We start from the raw sequence: 21,001 nt of genomic DNA on the forward strand, positions 1-21,001 counted from the left end.
AACTTTAACTAGAACCATTCAGGTGTCATTCCCTGTTACTTCCTGATCCAAGTTTTCAAGGACAACATTTGCAACTGGCCTTCATAAATACTCACGTCCTTAAAATGACACCAAGTCTACATCAATTTCATGTCAAATTTCTTCAATTCCAAGATACTGCATTATGAAACAGCCCTACATAAGAGCTACTAAAATGTGAAAAATCATCTATTGGAGTTAACTGAATACAGTATTTCTATCCTTTACTAGGCTCCTTTATATCATTATTAAATTAATACCTAACCGATTAACTAAGGGCTTTTATTTCCCTAATGTTTTCTCTGTTGTGACTCCTATAGCTTAAACTCATATTACCAGAGAGTATATGCTTTGGCTTTTAATAAAGGAGTTCTTAGTTCTGTTTGAATAAACACACAAAATAATGTGGATACAGGTCGATATTTTCAGAATAACTCTGAATGTTTACAACTAAAATCTACTTCCTGCAAAGGTTGGTTTGGATGTTGTTAGTTTGTTTGTATTTATTTGTTTACTTGATTTGAACCCTGACCCTAACAACTTTGGTCTTTTTCACAGCAATGGGATATATGAAACACTACTGAACTTATACCTGAGCTCATGTCCTAATGAGCTCAAGCTGCAAAGACACCCTAATTAAATAACTTCTTAGTTTTGTATACCTTATTTGTATACCTCCAAATGAATGGCTTTGATTACTTATTTTTATAAATCCTTTATAAATGTTAAGTCTAGTCCATTGTAAACATTATAATATCAGCTATCAGTAGCTAATCTCGTTTTTTATTAATCAACAGGGTGTTCATAAATATCCCCTAATGATTGATCTAGTGATGATTATTTCCAGATAGTAAAAAAAAAAAAAGCTTGTGTATTGGTTAAGATGAAAATTCTTCCAAAATTAATCTATAAACACAATCTCTATCAAAGTCCCATTAGACTCTTTGAAGATATTGACATCTGACCCTAAAGTTTACACAGAAATGCAAAGGATCCAGAATAGCTAAAACAGTGTCAAAAAAGGAAATCAAAGCCTAAGGACTCAAATTTCCTGCATTTAAAACATATTATAAAGCTACATAAATCAAGACAGTATGGTATTGATATAAGGATGAACATACAGATCAAAAGAACATTCTTAATAGTTTAAAAGTAAACTTAAATTTATGGCTAATTAACTTTTGACGAAAGTTCTATGTATGGCATTTCATAAAGAAAGAATGATCTTTTCAACAAATGATGCTGAGAAAAAATTGGATATATATGTGCAAAGAGATTAATTTAGGCTCTTATCTCACACCATACATAAAAAGTAACTCAAAATTAATCATGGACCTAAATGTAAAAATCAAACTAGGGAAGAAAACATAGGAGCAAATCTGTGACTTTGAATTAAGACACAAAGTTCTTAGATACAACACCAAAAACATACTCAATAAAAAAGAAAAACAGATAAACTGGATTTTTTCAGTTTTTTTTAATTGGCTTTAAAAGATACCATTAAGAAAATGAGTAGAAATCCAAAGACTGGAAGAAAACATTAGCAAGCCATATGTCTGACAACAGATTTATAACCAGAATAAAGAACTCTAAAAACTCAATAGTAGAAAGATTAAAAAAAAAAAACCCTAATTTAAAATAGCCAAAAGATTTGAATAGACATTTTGCCAAAGATGATATATCAGTGGCTATAAAATGGTAATAAAAAGATGCTCAACATATTTAGTCACTAGAAAAATGCAAATTGAAACTACAGCCCAATCACAATGATAATAAAAAAAAGACACTAACAAGTGTTGTTGAGAGTATGGAGAAATTGTAATACTAACACATTTCTAGTGGGAATTTAAAATGGTATAGTACTTTGGAGAAGAATTTGGCAGTTTTGTAAAATATTAAACATAAATTTATGATATGACCTAGCAATTCCATTTCTAGGTATCTTCCCAAGAGAAATGAAAATAATTATCTATCTTTACAAGACTTGTACACAAATGTTCATGTTAGCATTATTCATCATAGCCAAACTATGGAAACAATCCAAATACCCATCAACTGATGAATGGGTTAAAAAAAATAAAAGTGATCTATTTAAACCATAATATTATTACTTGGCAAGAAAATAAAATAAACTACTGACACATGCTGCCACTTGGATGAACCTCAAAAACATTACACTAAATGTAAGAAGTGAGACACAAAAGACCAAATTATATATGATTTCATTTACATAAAATGTAAAGGCAAATCTATTGAAAGAGAAAGATTAATGGTTGCTTAGAAATGGGGGTAGGAATAGAGTAACTGCAAATGGTATGAGGGAACCCTTTCGGATGACGAAAACGTTTTAAACCTGGATTGTGGTGATGGTGGTACAATTCTGTAAATGTACTAAAAATCACTGAATTGGAGATTTTGGTGAATATTACAGTATGTAAATCATACTAGAATAAAGATATTAGAGGAAAAAAGGATTCACAATATCCTTTTAAATTTGTTACATATTTGATATATTCAAGAATCTATCTTACTTATGAGAAATAATTAGGTTCTACTTAGAAAAGTTTATAAGTAGAAACTTTACTCTTTTAATAAAGTTTATAGTTTCGCTCACAGTATTGTACCTATTAATGTTGCAGTTTTCACAATTGCACTGTGGTTATGTAAGATGTTAACTTTGGGGAAACTGGATAAAAGGCATACAGGAACTCTCCATACTAAATTTCCAACTATTCTGAAATTTAAAATTATTGCAAAATTAAAAGTTAATTTAAGAAATTCAAGTGTAAAAGCAAAACTGTAAAAAGGCACTAAAAAGAATAAACAAAATAAAGCAAAGGAGTCCAAAGGCAGGTGGAGTTGTGACTCTTATAAAGGAAGCTAAAAACAATTATTCCAATTGAACCCATCATCAGGTTTTATTTCCCTTATGAATATGCCCAAGAGATGAAAATAAAATGCAGTTAACTGTTTATCCTCCAAGGAGCTTGAGAGCCCTGCAGAAATTCTGTGGAATGTCTCAGCCAAGACAGCCAAGGGACAACACTTTAGAACAGTGGCCTAGAGTAGGTGATTCTTCTCCACAGAAACTAGGTGTTTAAGCTATTTTGAGTTTGTTGAACTTCTTAAATGTACATATTAAATATTCTCTTCAAATTTGAAAGCTTTCAACCATTAAATTTTTCTGCCTTTTTCTCATTTCTTTCTGGGACCAATATTGTATTTTTTAAAGTATTTTTTGTTTATTAATTAATTTATTTTTGTTACAGATGTTTCTCCTTTTGCCCCCATTGACACCCCCCTCCCCACTCCTGCCCGACCCTTCACATAATTGTTGTTTATGTCCACTGGTTATGCATATAAGTTCTTTGGTTTATCTCTTCCCACCCTTCTCCCTTCTTCTGAGGTTTGTCAGTCTGATCCTTATAAAAGAAGAAACTTTAATCTTAAAAAAACAATTCAATAGTTTTAAAACATTACTAATTACAACCACCTATTTTAAACTGACAAAATTCTAATTAAAGAGTTCTTGAGACACAGGAATTATCCATGTTAGTAGATAAAATGGGCCATTAAATAATTAAATTTACTAAAACAGATATTTCCACAAAAAATTACTCAGGCATTACACTTTAATTTTATTTACACATAATTGTAATTTCCACAATAAAGTACTCCAACTTCCTTTTTTGTAATAAAATTTTGAAGTCATATTTACTTTATCTGCAAACACACAATCAGAATCAGACACTGATACTAATTACATATATAAGTTCCTCTATCAATGATTGAACTGACTATAAACTACACACTAAAGTATTTTCTGATAATACAGTACTTTAATAATGGAGATATATTTATCACATTTGTGTTGATATTACATACATTAAATCCAAATTATAATGGAGACAGACAATTTGCATTCATCAGATTAGCTAATATAGTTATTTGCCTAGCCACTGTTCATAGCATGTTATTTTTTTGGCTGTTAACTCCAATGAGTTTTATGAGACTCTTTTTGTTTTGTTTTTTTGTTTGTTTTTTTTAAGAATAGTTTATTGGCTTTTAGAGAGAGAGCAAAGGAGAAGAGAGAAATATTGATGTGAGGGTGTACTATCGATTGGCTGCCTCCTGCATGCCCCCTACTGGAAACACAGGCATGTGCCCTGACCAGAAATTGAACCAGCAATCTTTTGGTGCATGAAACAATGCCCAACCAACTAAGCCACACCAGCCAGGGCTTATCTCACACCATACACAAAAAGTAACTCAAAATTAATCATGGACCTAAAAGTAAAAATCAAACTAGGGAAGAAAACATAGGAACAAATCTGACTTTGACATAAAAATTCTTAGGATGTCTGAGTAGATAAAACTTGCTATTTTATTCTGTCATTTGATTAAGCTTATCATTTAATTCTGATGTATGTCCAAGGTCCTCTTAACCTCCTAACCTGATCACACTGCACTGCCAGTCAGTGTAGACAATTTCTCACAAAGAGTTTACTGATGTTCTAAAATTCTTCCAATAATGTGCTTCCGTCTTCATTTACCCACATCTGAACTTGGTATTATGGTAGGCTCCTTTCAATCTGAAGGCATGTTTCTTTCTTTATTTCTGATGAATATCATCTTAACAGTAACTATTGTGAAACATCTGATAATATAATACTTTAATTCTCCTGCTACAATACCCACAAAACTACTGATGACAATTTGAAAGAATCTGCTCTATATACTTCCAATTTATAGAATGGGAAGCAAATTTCAACTTTTGTATACTTTTTCACCTAAAGAGTAGAAAAACAAGGATCTGAATCCAAGACTACTTTATTCAGCAAGGCTATCATTCAAAATAGAAGGCGAGCCCTGGCCGGTTTGGCACAGTGGTTAGAGCGTCAGCCTGTGGTCCAGAGAGACCCTGGTTCGGTTCCCGCTAAGGGCATGTACCTCGGTTGCAGTTTGTCCCCGGCCCTGGTTGGGTCTTGTGGGAGGCAGCCACTCAATGTGTCCCTTTCATGTCGATGTTTCTCTCTCTCCTCCTCTCTCTCCCTCCCACTCTATCTGAACAAAAAAAAAAAACAACAGAAAAACGTCCTCAGATGGGGATAAAAAAAAATTCATTCAAAATGCCTAGGGTATAAAGTATGGTGGATGCAAATCTAGACATTGAAAATCATGAGCTCTGGAGTTTTTCAAGCCACTAGAGTGGCTGCCCTCAAACTTTAACTTGCACAAGAATTACCCTGGATTCTTTTAAGTACATTTTTTAGGTTTGAGGCACAACCTGAGATTCCTATTTAAACTGAGAATCTCCAACTTCCTCTACCTTACCCCCACTGCCATGACTTTGATAAGGAGTCTACACACCATACTTTAAGGGCATCAAAAAGCATGAGAATACATAGCTGATGACATGGGCTCTCTGTAGAAGGTGGTCATATAGTGTAGGTGAAGCCAAGCAGAGGTAAGAGGGCTCAAAAAAAACATCTGGGACAAAACATCTTTACGTGCTTGTGAAGAAAAAAAAATGTTTAGATCTTATTTTTTTAATGGAGAGCAACAGGCAAACAGAAGCCGTTTAATAATGCCAAAATTGGCCTGGGCTGATCAGTTCCATTCTCTAATTATGAGTTAAAGCCTAAATAGTTAATAATTTATTGCAGATATATGCACATTAATTATGAAATGAAATCAAGTCTCTCGATGGAAAAGGCAAGGCCTAGGCTATCTGGTCCCCAAGGGCCTCCCAACACCACTATGCAATAATTTTGTTCAAATATCTGGGAGCATTGAAATGGCTGAGTTCCCATTTTCTCACTTCTCTCAGTCTAGGGCTTGGCATTAGAATAAAGATGAGATGGAGACAAGATGATGTGCTCACCATGGCTGCACCCTAAATGCACTCTGCATTAAATTATGCTCCTCACTTGGCTAGGGGAATCTTAAAATTTCCTTTCAGAAACCCCCCCCCCCCCAAATCATAATCCAAGACAGACCACTCGGCCTCAAAATATGTCAGATTATGTCCCTAACTTAATACACTTCCCATGTATCAGGAACCTGGAATGCCTCTCATTATTCTCTATTTTCAAAACACAAAGCCATAAGACCATCTGGAAAAAAAATGTAATTGCAATTAAACAAAAGCATTCAAATATGTGTGAGCACAATAAAAATGTGCTCTGTTTTAGTGTTGCATAAAAAATATTTTAAGACTCCCTTAATTTTCTGAGGGATAGGAGTTCAAGATAGCTAAATAAGTAGAAGCTGCACTCACCTTCTTCCATGACCACATCAAAATTACAGCTAAATTATAGAACAGTCAACCCAGAGAACCATCTAAATAGTAGCTGAGACCCTGGCCAGACATCTCAGTTGGTTAGAGCACTTTCCAATATGCCAAGGTTGTAGGTTTGATCAAGTTAGGGCACATACAAGAATCAGCCAATGAATACATAAATAAATGGAACAACAAATTGTTGTTTCTCTCACTCTCTCTCCTTCCACCCCCTTCCTCTTGCTCTAAAAATCAATTTAAAACAGAGTAGCTGAGCAGAAGTCCTAAAACTAAGGATATAAAAAAAAAGCCACAGAAAGACTAGCAGTAGGGTCAGAGACATAAAAGGGGCTGGCCATGTACCCACATGCAGCAATTGAGAATCTAGAGAGATATTTCACCTGCAGAGGTCTCCCCTGAGCCCCACATGAGGCTCTCGAGCACAGGGCACAAGAACCAGGAAGAGGAGCCTACAAAACATCTGGTGGTAAAATTCAGTGGGGATTCCATCCCCACCTGGGTAAGACTAAAGGTTGCTGGAAATTCAGGCACCCTCTTAAAGGGACAATGTAGACACTCACAGGCACTCACCCTGGACACCAGCAGAGGGATGGCAGCTCTGCGGTTACCAAAATCACACAGGGACAGACTGTGTTCTGTGGCTTTGGGGCGAGGACTAGAGGGACAGAATCTAATGCCCCTCTGTTGAGTCTTTCTGTTGCACAGCACACAGGTGCTATCTTTCCTGGGTTAAAACTATCTCACAGGGTATTAGCCTGGTGAGCTCCACTAGATCCACCCTGATGAATCTCTGTGGCCCTGCACTCCTCAACTTCTGCAAGGCTGAAGGCTCTGTCAGTGGCAGCCAGTCTGGGCCCACATCCATCTTTCTTTAAAAACTCTAAAGGAATTCTGGTCAACCAGGGGGTTGGGGGGTGCCAGAGACATACAGGGAGAAACTGAATTATGTGACTTCAGGATAAGGGCTGTCTTTCTGCATAGCCAACAGTTGACACCTTCCCTATTTTAAGATGTCCTTCCACACCAGCCAAATCTTAATTTATTATAGCCTGGTAATTCCCTGAGACCCCACTGCAAAAATACTTAGGACCGAGGCGGGTAGTGGCTGACTCTGGTGTACCCTGAGACTTTTTCTGAGTAGCCCCAGACCCAACACTGGTGGCAAGTTTGAATCTGTATTAACCTGGTGGACACTACTAACACATGCCTTGTGACTCCCTGAGAACCTGCCTCACACAACTCACATACCACAAAAGGGTCTTTCAATGGCTGAACCTAATGGGCAATGGGCAGGCAGTGGTGGGTCTCGAGATACTTGGGCCTTTATTTTAAATTAACCCAGACTTGGTTCATAGCACAGCTCCTCCAATGCACACCCAGGCCCAATACAGGAAGCTACCAATGTGAATCCCTTTGCAGTTCCTGACTGGTAGCCCAGGGCTGGTCACAGGCCACATCTAACATTGACCTGCATTGGAGTCCTTTATAAGAAGCTTCAGTACCAACATACATGGGAGCTGGATTCAGACCACAACAGAACACCACCCAATAGCTCCCCAACACCATGCCAAAAGGAGGGTTGTTGCAGCAGACACCATACTCTTCTGGGGCAAATTCCACTTAATGATGTCAGCTACTACACAGCAGGTCATACACTGTGATCATGTCCAATCCTCACATCCAGCCAGAGACATGCCAACAGCAATCAAGGCTCAATGACAACAGAAGATCACACACAACCTACACAGAGAACACACCTAGAGCACTCAAATCAGGTGGTCCCAAAGGACACATTCTACATAAGGCCACCCTACCAAGACTGGGAGACATAGCAGATTTACCTAATACACAGAAACAAACACAGAGAAGCAGGCAAAATGGAGAGACAAAGAAACATGCCCCTAATGAAAGGACAGGAGAAATCTCTAGAATAAGAGGTGAATGAAATGGAGGCAAGCAATCTACCAGGTACACAGTTCAATACAACAATTATAAGGCTGCTCAAGGAACTAAGAACTTCACAAAAGAGGTAACAAGCATAAAAAGGGACATAAAAAAGAACCAGCCAGAAATGAAGAATACAACAACTGAAATGAAGAATACACTAGTCAACAGCACATTAGATGAGTCAGAAGACTGAATGAGCAATTTGGAAGACAAGGCAGCAAAAAATCAGCAGCAAAGAGAAAAAAGAATTTAAAAAATGAGGATAGTTTAAGAGACCTTTGGGACAACATGAAGCATAACATCTGCTTAGTGGGGTAACAGTAGAAAAATAGAGAGCAAGGAATTGAAAACCTGTTTGAAGAAATAATCACTAAAATATTCCCTTACCTGGTGAAGGGAAAAGAAACACAAGTCCAAAAAGCACAGAGAGTCCCAAACAAGATGAACCTATAGAAGCCCACAGCAAGACACATCATAATTAAAATGGCAAAGGTTAAAGATAAAGAGAGAATCTTAAAAGACAGTTAGTTACCTACAAAAGAGCTCCCATAAGACTGTCAGCTGATTTCCCAAGAGAAACATTTCAGGCCAGATTGGCATGAAATATTCAAGTGATGAAAAGCAAGGACTTACGACTAACACTATTCTACTCAGCAAGACTATCACTTAAAATTGAAGGCGAGATATAGCTTCCCACACAAGAAAAAGCTAAAGGAGTTCATCACCACCAAATAAATATTATACAAAATGTTAAAGGACTTCTGTAAGAAGAAGAAAAAGAAACATAAATATAAATAATAACATGGCAATATTTATGTACCTATCAGTAATAACGTTAAGTGTAAATGAACTCAATGCTTGAATCAAAACAAATAGTGTAACTGAATGAATTTTTTTTAAAAGCAAGACCTGTACATTTACTGTCTACAAGAGACCCATTTCAGATAAAAAGACACACATAGACTGAAAGTAAAGGAATGGAAAAAGATATTTTATGGAAATGTAAACAAAATTTTAAAAACTGGGTTAGAAATATTTATTTCAGACAAAATATACTTTAAAACAAAGGCCATAATAAGAGATAAAGAAGAACATTACATAATGGTTAAGGCATCAATCCAAGAAGAACATATAACCCTTCTGTCCTGGCTGGTATAGCTCAGTTGCCTGGAGCATCATCTCATGCACCAAAAGGATGCTGGTTTGATTCCCTGTCAGGGCACATACCTAGGTTGCAGTTTTGATCCCTGTTTGGGGTGTGTACAGGAGGCAACCAATTGCTGTTTCTCTCGAACATTGGTGTATCTCTCTCTCACATTTTCTCACTCTCCCCTCTCCTTCCTATCTCTAAAATCAATTTCTAAAAATCTTTTTAAAAATGTGTATATAACCTTTACAAACATTTCTGCACCAATATAGGAGCACCTAAATTTATAAAGCAAGTATTGATGACTATAAAGGGAGAGATCGACAGTACTATAGTCAAGGTAGGGGACTTTAATACTCCACAGACATCACTGGATAGATCTTCCAGACAGAAAATCAACAAGGAAACAGAGACTTTACTTATTTATTTTTTTTAATCCTCATCCGAGGACATTTTTCCATTTTTTGTATAGAGTGGGAGGGAGAGAGAGAGAGAGAGAGAGAGGGAAACATCGATGTGAAAGGGACACATCGAGTGGCTGCCACCCGCACGACCAACCAGGGCCGGGGACAAACTGCAACCGAGGTACATGCCCCCAGCGGGAACCGAACCCGGGCCTCTCCGGACCGCAGGCGGACGCTCTAACCGCTGAGCCAAACCGGCCAGGGAGGAAACAGAGACTTTAAATGACACAGAAGACAAAATAGATTTAATTGATATTTTTAGAACATTTCATCCCAAACCAGTAGAATATACATTCTTTTCAAGTGCACATGGAACATTTTGCAGGACAGACCACATGTTTGGCCATAAAACAAGTCTCAATAAAGTTAAGAAGATTCAATCATATCAAGCATTGGTTTGAAACTAGAAAGCAATTACAAGAAAACTGAAAAATACACAAACACATGAAGGCTAAATAACATGTTCCTAAACAATGAATGGGTTAACAATTAAGTCAGAGTAAACAATAAAAAGGACCTTGAGAGAAATAAAAATGAAAACACAAAAACCCCGAATCTATGGGATGCAGTGAAAGCAACCCTAAAAGAAAAATTCATAGTAATACAGGCCTACCTCAAGAAACAAACAAAAAATATATATCTCAAATAAACAATCAATCTGTACACTCAAAAAACTAGAAAAATAATAGTAAACAAAGCCCTAAGTGAGTAGAAGGAAGAAAATAATGAAGATCTGAGAAGATCAAACAAAATAGAGATTTCCAAAAATCGGTGCAAAAGATCAATGAAATAAGAGCAGGTTCTTTGAAGAGATTAATATGATTAACTTCAACCAGACTCATCTAGAAAAAAAGACAGGATCCAAATAAATAAAATTAGAAATAAAAGAGAAGTGACAACTGACCACAGAAATACAAAAAAAATATATTCATTAAAAATATATATATTACAAACATATATGCCAACAAATTGGACAATCTGGAAGAAATAAATAAATCTTTAGAAAAGTACACTCTCCCAAAATTGAATCAAAAAGAAACAGAAAATCTGAACAGAATGATTACAACCAACAAAATCAAATCAGTAATAAAAAAATTCCCAACAAAAAAAGACCTGGACCAAATGGCTTCACATGAGAATGTTATCAAACATTCTAAGAAGTAACGCCTATTCTCAAACTATTCCAAAAAATTAAAGAGGAAGGAAGACTCCTGAGTTCATTTTATGATGCCAGCATTATCCTGATTCCAAAACCTGAGAAAGACATTACAAAAAGGAAAATTACAGGTCTTTGCTTCCCAGCCTTTTGGCTAAAATCAAGTATAGGTATTTGTTCTTATCACTTTAACATCTGATACATTCTCTATCTGAGGACACCATATTAAATACATTTTTGGAGCAGGGAGATGGAATAGAAGCTTGCTCCATCCACACCGTACATCAGCCCAGTATTGCAGTACCTCTGAGGACCAGTCATCTCTCCGGGGACAAAAAAGCAAGTTAATGGCCAATGTCCCTGATGAACACAAATGCAAGAATTGTCAACGAAATGTCAGCAAACTGATTTCAGCAATACATTAAAAGATTATAGCCTGGTTGATGTGGTTCAGTGGATTGAGCATCGTCCCATGGAATGAGAGGTCCCAGTTTGATTCCAGGTCAGGGCACATGCCCAAATTGTGGGATTGATCACCAATAGGGGGCATGCAGGAGGCAACCAATTGATGTTTTTCTCCCACAGTGATGTTTCTATCTCTCTCTCCCTTTTTCTCTCTCCAAAAAATAAAAAAAAAATCAATAAAACATATTTTTAAAAAATTATACAACATGGTGACTCAGTGGTTGAGCATCAACCCATGCACCAAGAGGTTGCCAGTTCAATTCCCAGTCAGGGCACATGCCCAGGTTGTGGGACAAATCCCCAGTGAGGGGGCGTGCAGGAGGTGGCCAATCGATGTTCTCTCTCACTGATGTTTTTATCTCTCTCCCTCTCCCTTCCTCTCTCTCTAAAAATAAATAAATAAAAAAATTATACAACATGTTCAAGTGGAATTTATTTCTGTGATACAAGGTTAATTCAATACCCGCAAATCAATTAATGTGATACACCACATAAATAAAATGAAGGATAAAAATCATATAATCATATCAATAGTTTCAGAAAAAGCATATGACAAAATTCAGCACCCATTTATGATAAAAATAAAAAATATCTCTCAGCCAAGTGGAAGTAGAAGAAATATACCTCAATATAATAAAGGCTATATATGGCAAACTCACAGCTAACATCATACTCAAAGGAGAAAAGCTAAAAGTGTTTTCCTTGACATATGAACAAGACAGGGATACCCACTTTCACCACTCTTACTCAACATACTATGGAGTCATAGCCACAGCAATCAGACAAGAAAAAGAAATCAAAGGCCTCCAAATTGGAAAGGAAGAAATAAAACTGTCATTATTTGCAGATGGCATGATACTGTATATAGAAAACCCTAAAGATTTCACCAAAACACTACCAGAACTAATAAATGAATTTAGTAAAGTAGCAGGATACAAAATTAATACTCAGAAATCAATTGCATTTTTTTAAAATAAAATCTCTATTTGATTTTAGCTCAATTTAGAAAATCCTAAATTTAGTGCACTCTACTTTTCTATTTTATTTTTTTATTAATTAATTAATTAATTTTTGTTACAGATGTTTCTCCTTTTTCCTCCACTGATTCCCCCCTCCCCTCCCTCCCTGCCCTGTCCCCAGCTTTGTTGTCCATGTCCACTGTTCATGCATACATGCATATAAGTTCTGTGGTTTATCTCTGCCCCACCACCCCCTCTTCTGGGGATTGTCAGTCTGTATCCCACTTCCACGACTCTGGGACTACCCATTCCTCAGACTGTTATGTTCATTATTCAATTGCATTTTTATACACCAATAGCAAACTATCAGAAAGAGAAATTTAGGAAACAATCCCTTTCACAATAATATTAAAGAAATACCTTGTAATAAATTTAACCAAGGAGATAAGACCTGTACTCAAAAAAATTATAAGAGCCGGAGGAAAAATGGCGGCAGAGTGAACGGAAGCTACACAGACCCTCTCCCAGAACCAAACTGGAATTACAGTGATACCTTGGTTCTCGAACGCCTTGACTTTCGACCAAATCGGTATTCGACCAGGAGATTCGAGAAACTTTTGTCTTGGAATCCGAACAAATATTTGGAACTCGAACTTCCGAGATGAGCCGAGTTGAGCCGAATGGCGTTCATTCGGCCCAGCGCGCCTTGCTTGCGTCATCAGTGTGAGTGCAGAGAGAGAGTCACGCTTTGTGGAGAGAGTCACGCTTTACACTGAATTTAACCCTTAGACATACTGTACACTTTTATTTCTTGTTGAGACTTATGTTTTTCTACATATTATATACAAATTAGGCCAGTAAATAGGCATTTTCTGGGGCTTGGAACGAATTAATCCAGTTTCCATTATTTCCTATTGGGGTTTCATTGCTTCGGTTCTCGAACAATTTGGTTCTCGACCGTCCTCCTGGAACGAATTATGTTCGAGAACCGAGGTATCACTGGTACAACTATAACACAGACAAATTGAAGGGAAAAAGCAAAAGAAAAGCAGCTTGCGAGGACAATACAACGAGGGACACTGACTCCATCCCAGAAGGCTTGCGAAGGCGCGAAACGGGGCTGGGAGCCCACAGTCGGCAGCTCGGAAGCGGCCTTAGCTGGGAGCAGCGCCCGCGGGTTAAACTCCCAGGCGGCCCCACAGCGCAGAGCCGGGACAGAGGCTAAAACAGCCACAGCCACTCACTATTGGGCTCCAGCATAGGGAGGGCAGACTGGACTGGAACTGTGTGGGGACACTTGGGATTTGGAGGGCACTCAGAGCTTTTCCTGAGTGCAGCCACGCAGGACGGTGACCACACTGCTCCTTCCCAGGGCTCTAGGGAGAGGCAGCAGCCCCTCAATCGGAAATCCAACTCCACCCTGTGGGCCATTGAGGTGCTAATTGAAGCTCATTAACAACCAGCATCTGCCCCACCTCGGGAAATCCCCTTGTGCTGAGCACCTGAGGGAGCTTATCAATCAACTGACAACCCAAAACTCATCAAGTAACCTTGACTGCAAGCCTCCAGGCAAAAAGCTAGAGGATAACAGTACATTTCCTGGGCTGGCAACTTTAACCAGGAAAGTAAGACTTGACAGTGGTGTTTAACGTGGGTCCTCCCTCGCTCATCTAAACGCAGGAGAGGGAGCCACAAACAGCAGAACACCAATACCCACAGGGAAAACTTGACAGGCTCCAAAGCCCACAGTGATAGCCAAAATGTTGAAACACAGAAACAGAAGCCAAATGAAAGAGCAAGAGACCTCCACTGAAGATGAGATCAGTGTGGAGCAATTAGGCATGATAACAGAGCTAGAATTCAGAGCCATGATCTTGAGGAAGCTGAACAGCATGAGTAAGGACATAGAGACACTGAAAATAAGCCAATCGGAAATTAAAAACCATCAAGAAGAGATAAAATATGACATATCAGAAATGAAAAACACATTGGAAGGTTTAAAAAGCAGAGTAGAGGAAGCTGAGGACCGGATCAGTGAATTAGAAGACAGGGTAGAAAAAATCAACCAATCAGAAAAACAAAAGGAAAAAACTATTAAAAAACAGGAAGACAGCTTAAGAGAACTATGGGACAACTGGAAACATAATATTCGCATCATAGGAGTCCCCGAAGAAGAAGAAAATGAGCAAGGGATAGAGAATATATTAAAAAAAATAGTGACAGAAAACGTCCCTAATTTGGTGAAAGAAGAAGGCATTCAAGTTCAAGAAGCACAGAGAATCCCAAGTAGGAAGAACCCAAACAGGCCCACACCAAGACACATAGTAATTAAAATGCCACAAATTAAAGACAAAGAGAGAATCCTAAAAGCAGCAAGAGATAAGCAACAGGTTACCTACAAAGGAAACCCCATAAGGCTCTCAGCTGATTTCTCACAAAAAACACTACAGGCCAGAAGGGAATGGCATGAAGTAATCAAAGTCATGAAAAACAAGAATCTGAATCCAAGACTACTCTACCCAGCAAGGCTATCATTCAAAATAGAAGATCAAATAAAGAGCTTCCCAGACAAAAAAAGGCTAAGGGAATACATGAGCACCAAACCAGCACTGCAAGAAATGTTAAAAGGACTGCTGTAATTAGCAGTAGAAATGGGAAGAAAAATAGAACCACACTAAACAAAAATGGCAATAAATAAGTACATATCAATAATCCCCTTAAACATAAATGGATTGAATGCTCCCATAACAAGACACAGAGGAGCCCTGGCCGGTTTGGCTCAGCCGTTAGAGCGTTGGCCAGCGGTCCTGAGAGACCCGGGTTCGGTTCCCGCTAAGGGCGCGTACCTCGGTTGCAGTTTGTCCCCGGCCCTGGTCAGTTGTACGGGTGGCAGCCACTCGATGTGTTCCTTTCACATCGATGTTTCTCTCTCTCTCTCTGTTCCTCTCTCCCCCTCCCACTCTACCTGAACAAAAAATGGAAAAAATGTCCTCGGGTGAGGATAAAAAATAAAAAATAAAATAAAAAAAAGACACAGAGTAGCTGATTGGATAAGAAAGCATGACTCATCTATATGTTGTTTCCCAGAGACCCACCTCACAACAAGACTCACATAGGTTAAAAGTGAAGGGATGGAAAAAATTTTCCAAGCAAATAGAAAGCAAAAAAAAGCTGGGGTAGCAATTCTCATATCTGATAAAATAGATTTCAAAATGAAGACCATACTAGAGACAAAGAAGGCCACTACATAATATTGAAAGGATCTATCCAACAGGAAGATATAACCTTGATAAACATATATGCACACAATTTAGGAGCACCAAAATATATTAAAAATCTTCTGGAGGACTTCCAAGGAGAAATCGGCAATAATACTATCATAGCAGGAGACTTCAACACCCCATTGACAGCACTGGATAGATCCTCTAGGCAAAAAATTAGCAAGGAAACAGAGACTCTAAATGAAGCACTAGACCAAATGGATTTAATAGATATCTACAGAGAATTACACCCCAAAACTACAAAATTCACATTCTTCTCAAGTGCACATGGGACATTCTGATAGACCACATGATAGGACACAAACTAAATCTCTACAAGTTCAAGAAGATTGAAATCATATCAAGCATCTTCTCAGATCACAATGGCATGAAACTAGAAATCAATTGCAACAAGAACATGCAAAGACATTTCAACACATGGAGGCTAAATAGCATGTTATTAAACAATGAATGGGTCACCGAAGAGATCAAGAAAGAAATTAAAAAATTCCTGGAAACCAATTAAAATGAACACACAACAACACAAAATCTATGGGATGCAGCGAAAGTAGTTCTGACAGGGAAGTTCATAGCACTACAGGCCTACCTCAAAAAACAAGAAACATTTCTAATTGACTGTCTAACCTCACAACTTAAAGAATTAGAAAGCAAACAAAAAGAAAACCCCAGAGCAAGTAGAAGGAAGGAAATAGTAAAGATCAGAGCAGAAATAAATGACATAGAGACCAAAAAACAATTCAAAGGATCAATGAAACAAAGAGCTGGTTTTTCAAAAAGATAAACAAGATTGATGGACCCTTAGCTACATTCACTAAGAAACAAAGAGAGAGAACCCAAATACACAAAATCAGAAATGAAAGAGAAGTAACAACCGACACCACAGAAATACAAAAGATCGTTAACTACTACTATGAACAACTATATGGCAACAAATTCGACAATCTAAGCGAAATGGACAAATTTCTAGAAACATATAATATCCAAAAACTGTACCGGGAAGAGATAGAAAACTTGAACAGAACAATAACAACTAAGGAAATTGAAGAGGTAATCAAGACTCTCCCAGCAAACAAAAGCCCAGGCCCAGATGCCTTCACGGGGGAGTTTTACCGAACATTCAAAAAAGAAGTAACACCCATTCTCCTCAAACTATTTCAAAAAATTCAAGAAGGAAGACTTCCAAACACGTTCTATGAGGCCAGCATAATTCTAATTCCAAAACCAGAAAAAGACACTACAAAGAAAGAAAACTACAGGCCAATATCCCTGATGAACATAGACGCCAAAATCCTGAACAAAATATTAGCAAATAGGATCCAGAAATACATCAAAAAAATTATTCACCATGACCAAGTGGGATTCATTCCAGGGATGCAAGGCTGGTACAATATTCGCAAATCAATAAACGTGATACACCACATAAACAAAATGAAGAATAAAAACCACATGATCATATCCATAGATGCTGAAAAAGCATTCGACAAAATCCAGCATCCATTTCTGATAAAAACGTTCAGCAATGTAGGAATAGAAGGATCCTATCTAGACATAATAAAGGCCACATATGAAAGACCTACAGCCAACATAATACTCAATGGACAGAAACTAAAAACATTTTCATTAAGAACAGGAACAAGACAGGGATGTCCACTTTCGCCACTCTCATTTAACATTGTACTGGGAGTCTTAGCCAGAGCAATCAGACATGAAGAAAAAATATAAGGGATTCAAATTGGAAAGGAGGAAGTAAAACTGTTATTATTTGCAAATGACATAGTATTATACATAGAAAACCCTAAAGACTCCATCAAAAATCTACTAGGCTTAATAAATGAATTTGGCAAAGTAGCAGGATACAAAATTAACATCAAAAAATCGACGGCATTCTTGTACACCAATAATGAACTCACAGAAAGAAAAACTGAAAAAGCAATCCCATTTACCATAGCGCCAAAAAAAATTAAGATACCTAGGAATAAACTTAACCAAAGAAGTAAAGGACCTATTTGCAGAAAACTACAGGTCATTGAAAAAAGAAATAGAGGAAGATATAAAAAAGTGGAAGCACATACCTTGTTCATGGATTGGAAGAATTAACATCATTAAAATGTCCATACTACCCAAAGCAATCTATAGATTCAGTGCAATTCCCATCAAAATACCAACGACATATTTCATAGAACTAGAACAAATACTTCAAAAGTTCATATGGAACCAAAAAAGACTCCGAATAGCCACAGCAATCTTGAAAAAGAAGAAGAAAGTAGGTGGGATCACAATACCAGATATCAGGTTATACTACAAAGTGACTGTAACCAAAACAGCCTGGTACTGGCACAAGAACAGGCATATAGACCAGTGGAACAGAACTGAAAACCCAGAAATGGACCCAAGGCAATACACTCAATTAATATTTAACAAAGGTGGCAAGAGCATACAGTGGAGTAAAGACAGCCTCTTTAATAAATGGTGTTGGGAAAATTGGACAGCTACATGCAAAAAAATGAAACTAGACCATCAACTTACACCATACACAAAAATAAACTCAAAATGGATAAAAGACTTAAATGTGACCCATGAATCCATAAAAACTCTAGAAGAAAATGTAGGCAACAAAATTTCAGACATCATACGGAGCAGAATTTTCACTGATACATCACCTAAGGCAACAGAAACAAAGGACAAAATGAACACATGGGACTACATCAAACTCAAAAGCTTCTGCACAGCAAAAGAAACAATCATCAAAATGGAAAGGCAACCCACTGTATGGGAGAACATCATTGCCAATGATGTATCAGATAAGGGGTTAATTTCCAATATATAGAGAGTGCTCATACGACTCAACAAAAGGAAGACAAAGAACCCAATTAAAAAATGGGCAGAGGAGCTGAACAGACACCTCTCCAAACAGGACATATAATGGCCAAAAGACATATGAAGAAATTCTCAACATCACTAATCATCAGAGAGATGCAAATTATAACAACAATGAGGTATCACCTCACACCTGTCAGAATGGCCGCCATCAACAAAGCATCAAACAACAAGTGTTGGCGAGGGTGTGGAGAAAAGGGGACTCTAATACACTGCTGGTGGGAATGCAGGCTGGTGCAGCCACTGTGGAAAACAATATGGTGTTACCTCAAAAAATTAAAAATTGAACTTCCATTTGACCCAGTGATCCCACTGCTAGGAATATACCCTAAGAAGCCTGAAACACCAATCAGGAAGAATATATGTACCCCCATGTTCATAGCAGCACTATTTACAATAGCTAAGATCTGGAAACAGCCCAAGTGTCCATCAGTAGGCGAATGGATAAAAAAGCTGTGGTACATATACACATTGGAGTACTATGCAGCGGTAAGAAAGAAAGATCTCTTATCCTTTGAGACGACATGGAGGGACCTGGAAAGTATTATCCTAAGCGAAAGAAGCCAAGCAGAAAAAGACAAATACCACATGATCTCACTTATATATGGAATATAATGAACATAACAGTATGAGGAATACAGTAGACCCAGACATATGGAAGTAGGGCACAGACTGACATCCCTCAGAAGAGGGGGTGGGGGGTGGGAAGAGATAAACCACAGAACTTATATGCATGTATGCATGACCAATGGACATGGACAACTAAGCTGGGGACGAGTAGGGGTGGGGTGGGGAGGGGGGTGCCAATGGGGTAAAAAAGGTAAAATATATGTAACAAAAAAATAAATAAATACATTTTTAAAAAATTATAAGACATTGAAGAAATAGACTGAAAATGCAAATAAATGGGGGGCATATACCATGCTCATGAATACAAAGAAATAACTTTGGTAAAATGACCATATTATTCAAAGCCATCTAAAGATTCAATGTAATAATCCTTATCAAAATACTAATAGCATTTTTCACAGAACTAGAACAAATAACCAAAAATTTATATGAAACCACAAAAGACCCCCAATAGCCAAAGCAGTCTTGAGAAAGAATAACAAAGTTGAAGGTGTCATGCTACCTACCAAACTGTATAGTATAAGGCTATAGAGATCAAAACAGCATGGTCCTGACATAAAAACAGACACACAGATCAACGGGACAGAATAGAGAGCCCAGAAATAAACCCACATCTATATGGTCAATTAATATCTGACAAAAGACACAAGAATATACAATGGAGTAAAGAGAGCCTCTTTAATAAATGGTTTTGGGAAAATTGGACAGATAGATGCAAATATAATGAAACTAGACCGCTTTCTTACTTCGTGCATAAGAATAAACTCAAAATGAATTTAAAAATTTAAATTTAAGACTCTAAATCATGAAACTCCCAGAATAAAACATAGTCAATAAAATTGTTGTCATGCCCTGGCCAGTTTGGCTCAGCGGTTAGAGCGTCGGCCTGCGGTTCGGAGAGACCCGGGTTCGGTTCCCGCTAAGGGCACGTACTTCGGTTGCAGTTTGTCCCCGGCCCTGGTTGGTCATGCGGGTGGCAGCCACTCGATGTGTCCCTTCACATCGATGTTTCTCTCTCTCTCTCCCTTCCTCTCTCTCCCGCCCACTCTATCTGTACAAAAAATGGAAAAATATCCTCGGGTGAGGATAAAAAAAAAAAAAAAAAATTGTCATTTCTCTTAGAAATACTTATTTTTTTCTGATACATCTCCCTGGTCAAAGGAAATAAAAGATAAACAAATAGAGCTATATCAAACTAAAAAGGTTTTGCACAGCAAAGGAACCCACCAACAAATCTAAAAGACAACCTACTGAATGGGAGAAGATATTCCTTAATGATACATCTAATAATGGGTTAATAGCCAAAATTTATAAGGAACTTGTACAACTCAACACCAAAAAATTAAAAATGGGCAGAGGCCCAGCTGGTATGGCTCAGTGGTTGCGTGTCGACCTATGCACCAAGAGGTGGCCAATTCGATTCCTGGTCAGGGCATATGCCTGGGTTTGAGCCAAATCCTGGGTGGGGGGCATGCAGGAGGTACCCAGTCGATATTTTCTCTCATCAATGTTTCTCTCTCTCTCTCTCTCTCAAAATCAATAAAAAAAATTTTTAATTAAAAAAAAAAAAAGGGGGCAGCCCTGGCCGGTTTGGCTCAGCGGTTAGAGCGTCGGCCTGCGGTACAGAGAGACCCGGGTTCGGTTCCCGCTAAGGGCATGTACCTCGGTTGCAGTTTGTCCCCAGCCCTGGTTGGTCGTGCGGGTGGCAGCCACTCGATGTGTCCCTTCACATCGATGTTTCTCTCTCTCTCTTCCT

General features: G+C 37.8%; 1 protein-coding gene and 1 non-coding gene across 2 annotated transcripts in view; one reads left to right on the plus strand and one right to left on the minus strand.

Moving 5' to 3' along the window:
* Positions 1-21,001, minus strand: part of ADAMTS19 (ADAM metallopeptidase with thrombospondin type 1 motif 19) — a 316,590-nt gene that overhangs the window by 284,934 nt on the left and 10,655 nt on the right. The window lies entirely within an intron of this gene.
* On the plus strand, positions 11,168-11,360 carry LOC118616734. The gene has a single exon (XR_004956701.1). It is a non-coding gene; the product is annotated as a U2 spliceosomal RNA (small nuclear RNA).

Source organism: Molossus molossus, unplaced genomic scaffold (genome assembly GCF_014108415.1).
Source record: "Molossus molossus isolate mMolMol1 unplaced genomic scaffold, mMolMol1.p scaffold_m16_p_4, whole genome shotgun sequence".
Taxonomy (NCBI): Eukaryota; Metazoa; Chordata; class Mammalia; order Chiroptera; family Molossidae; genus Molossus; species Molossus molossus.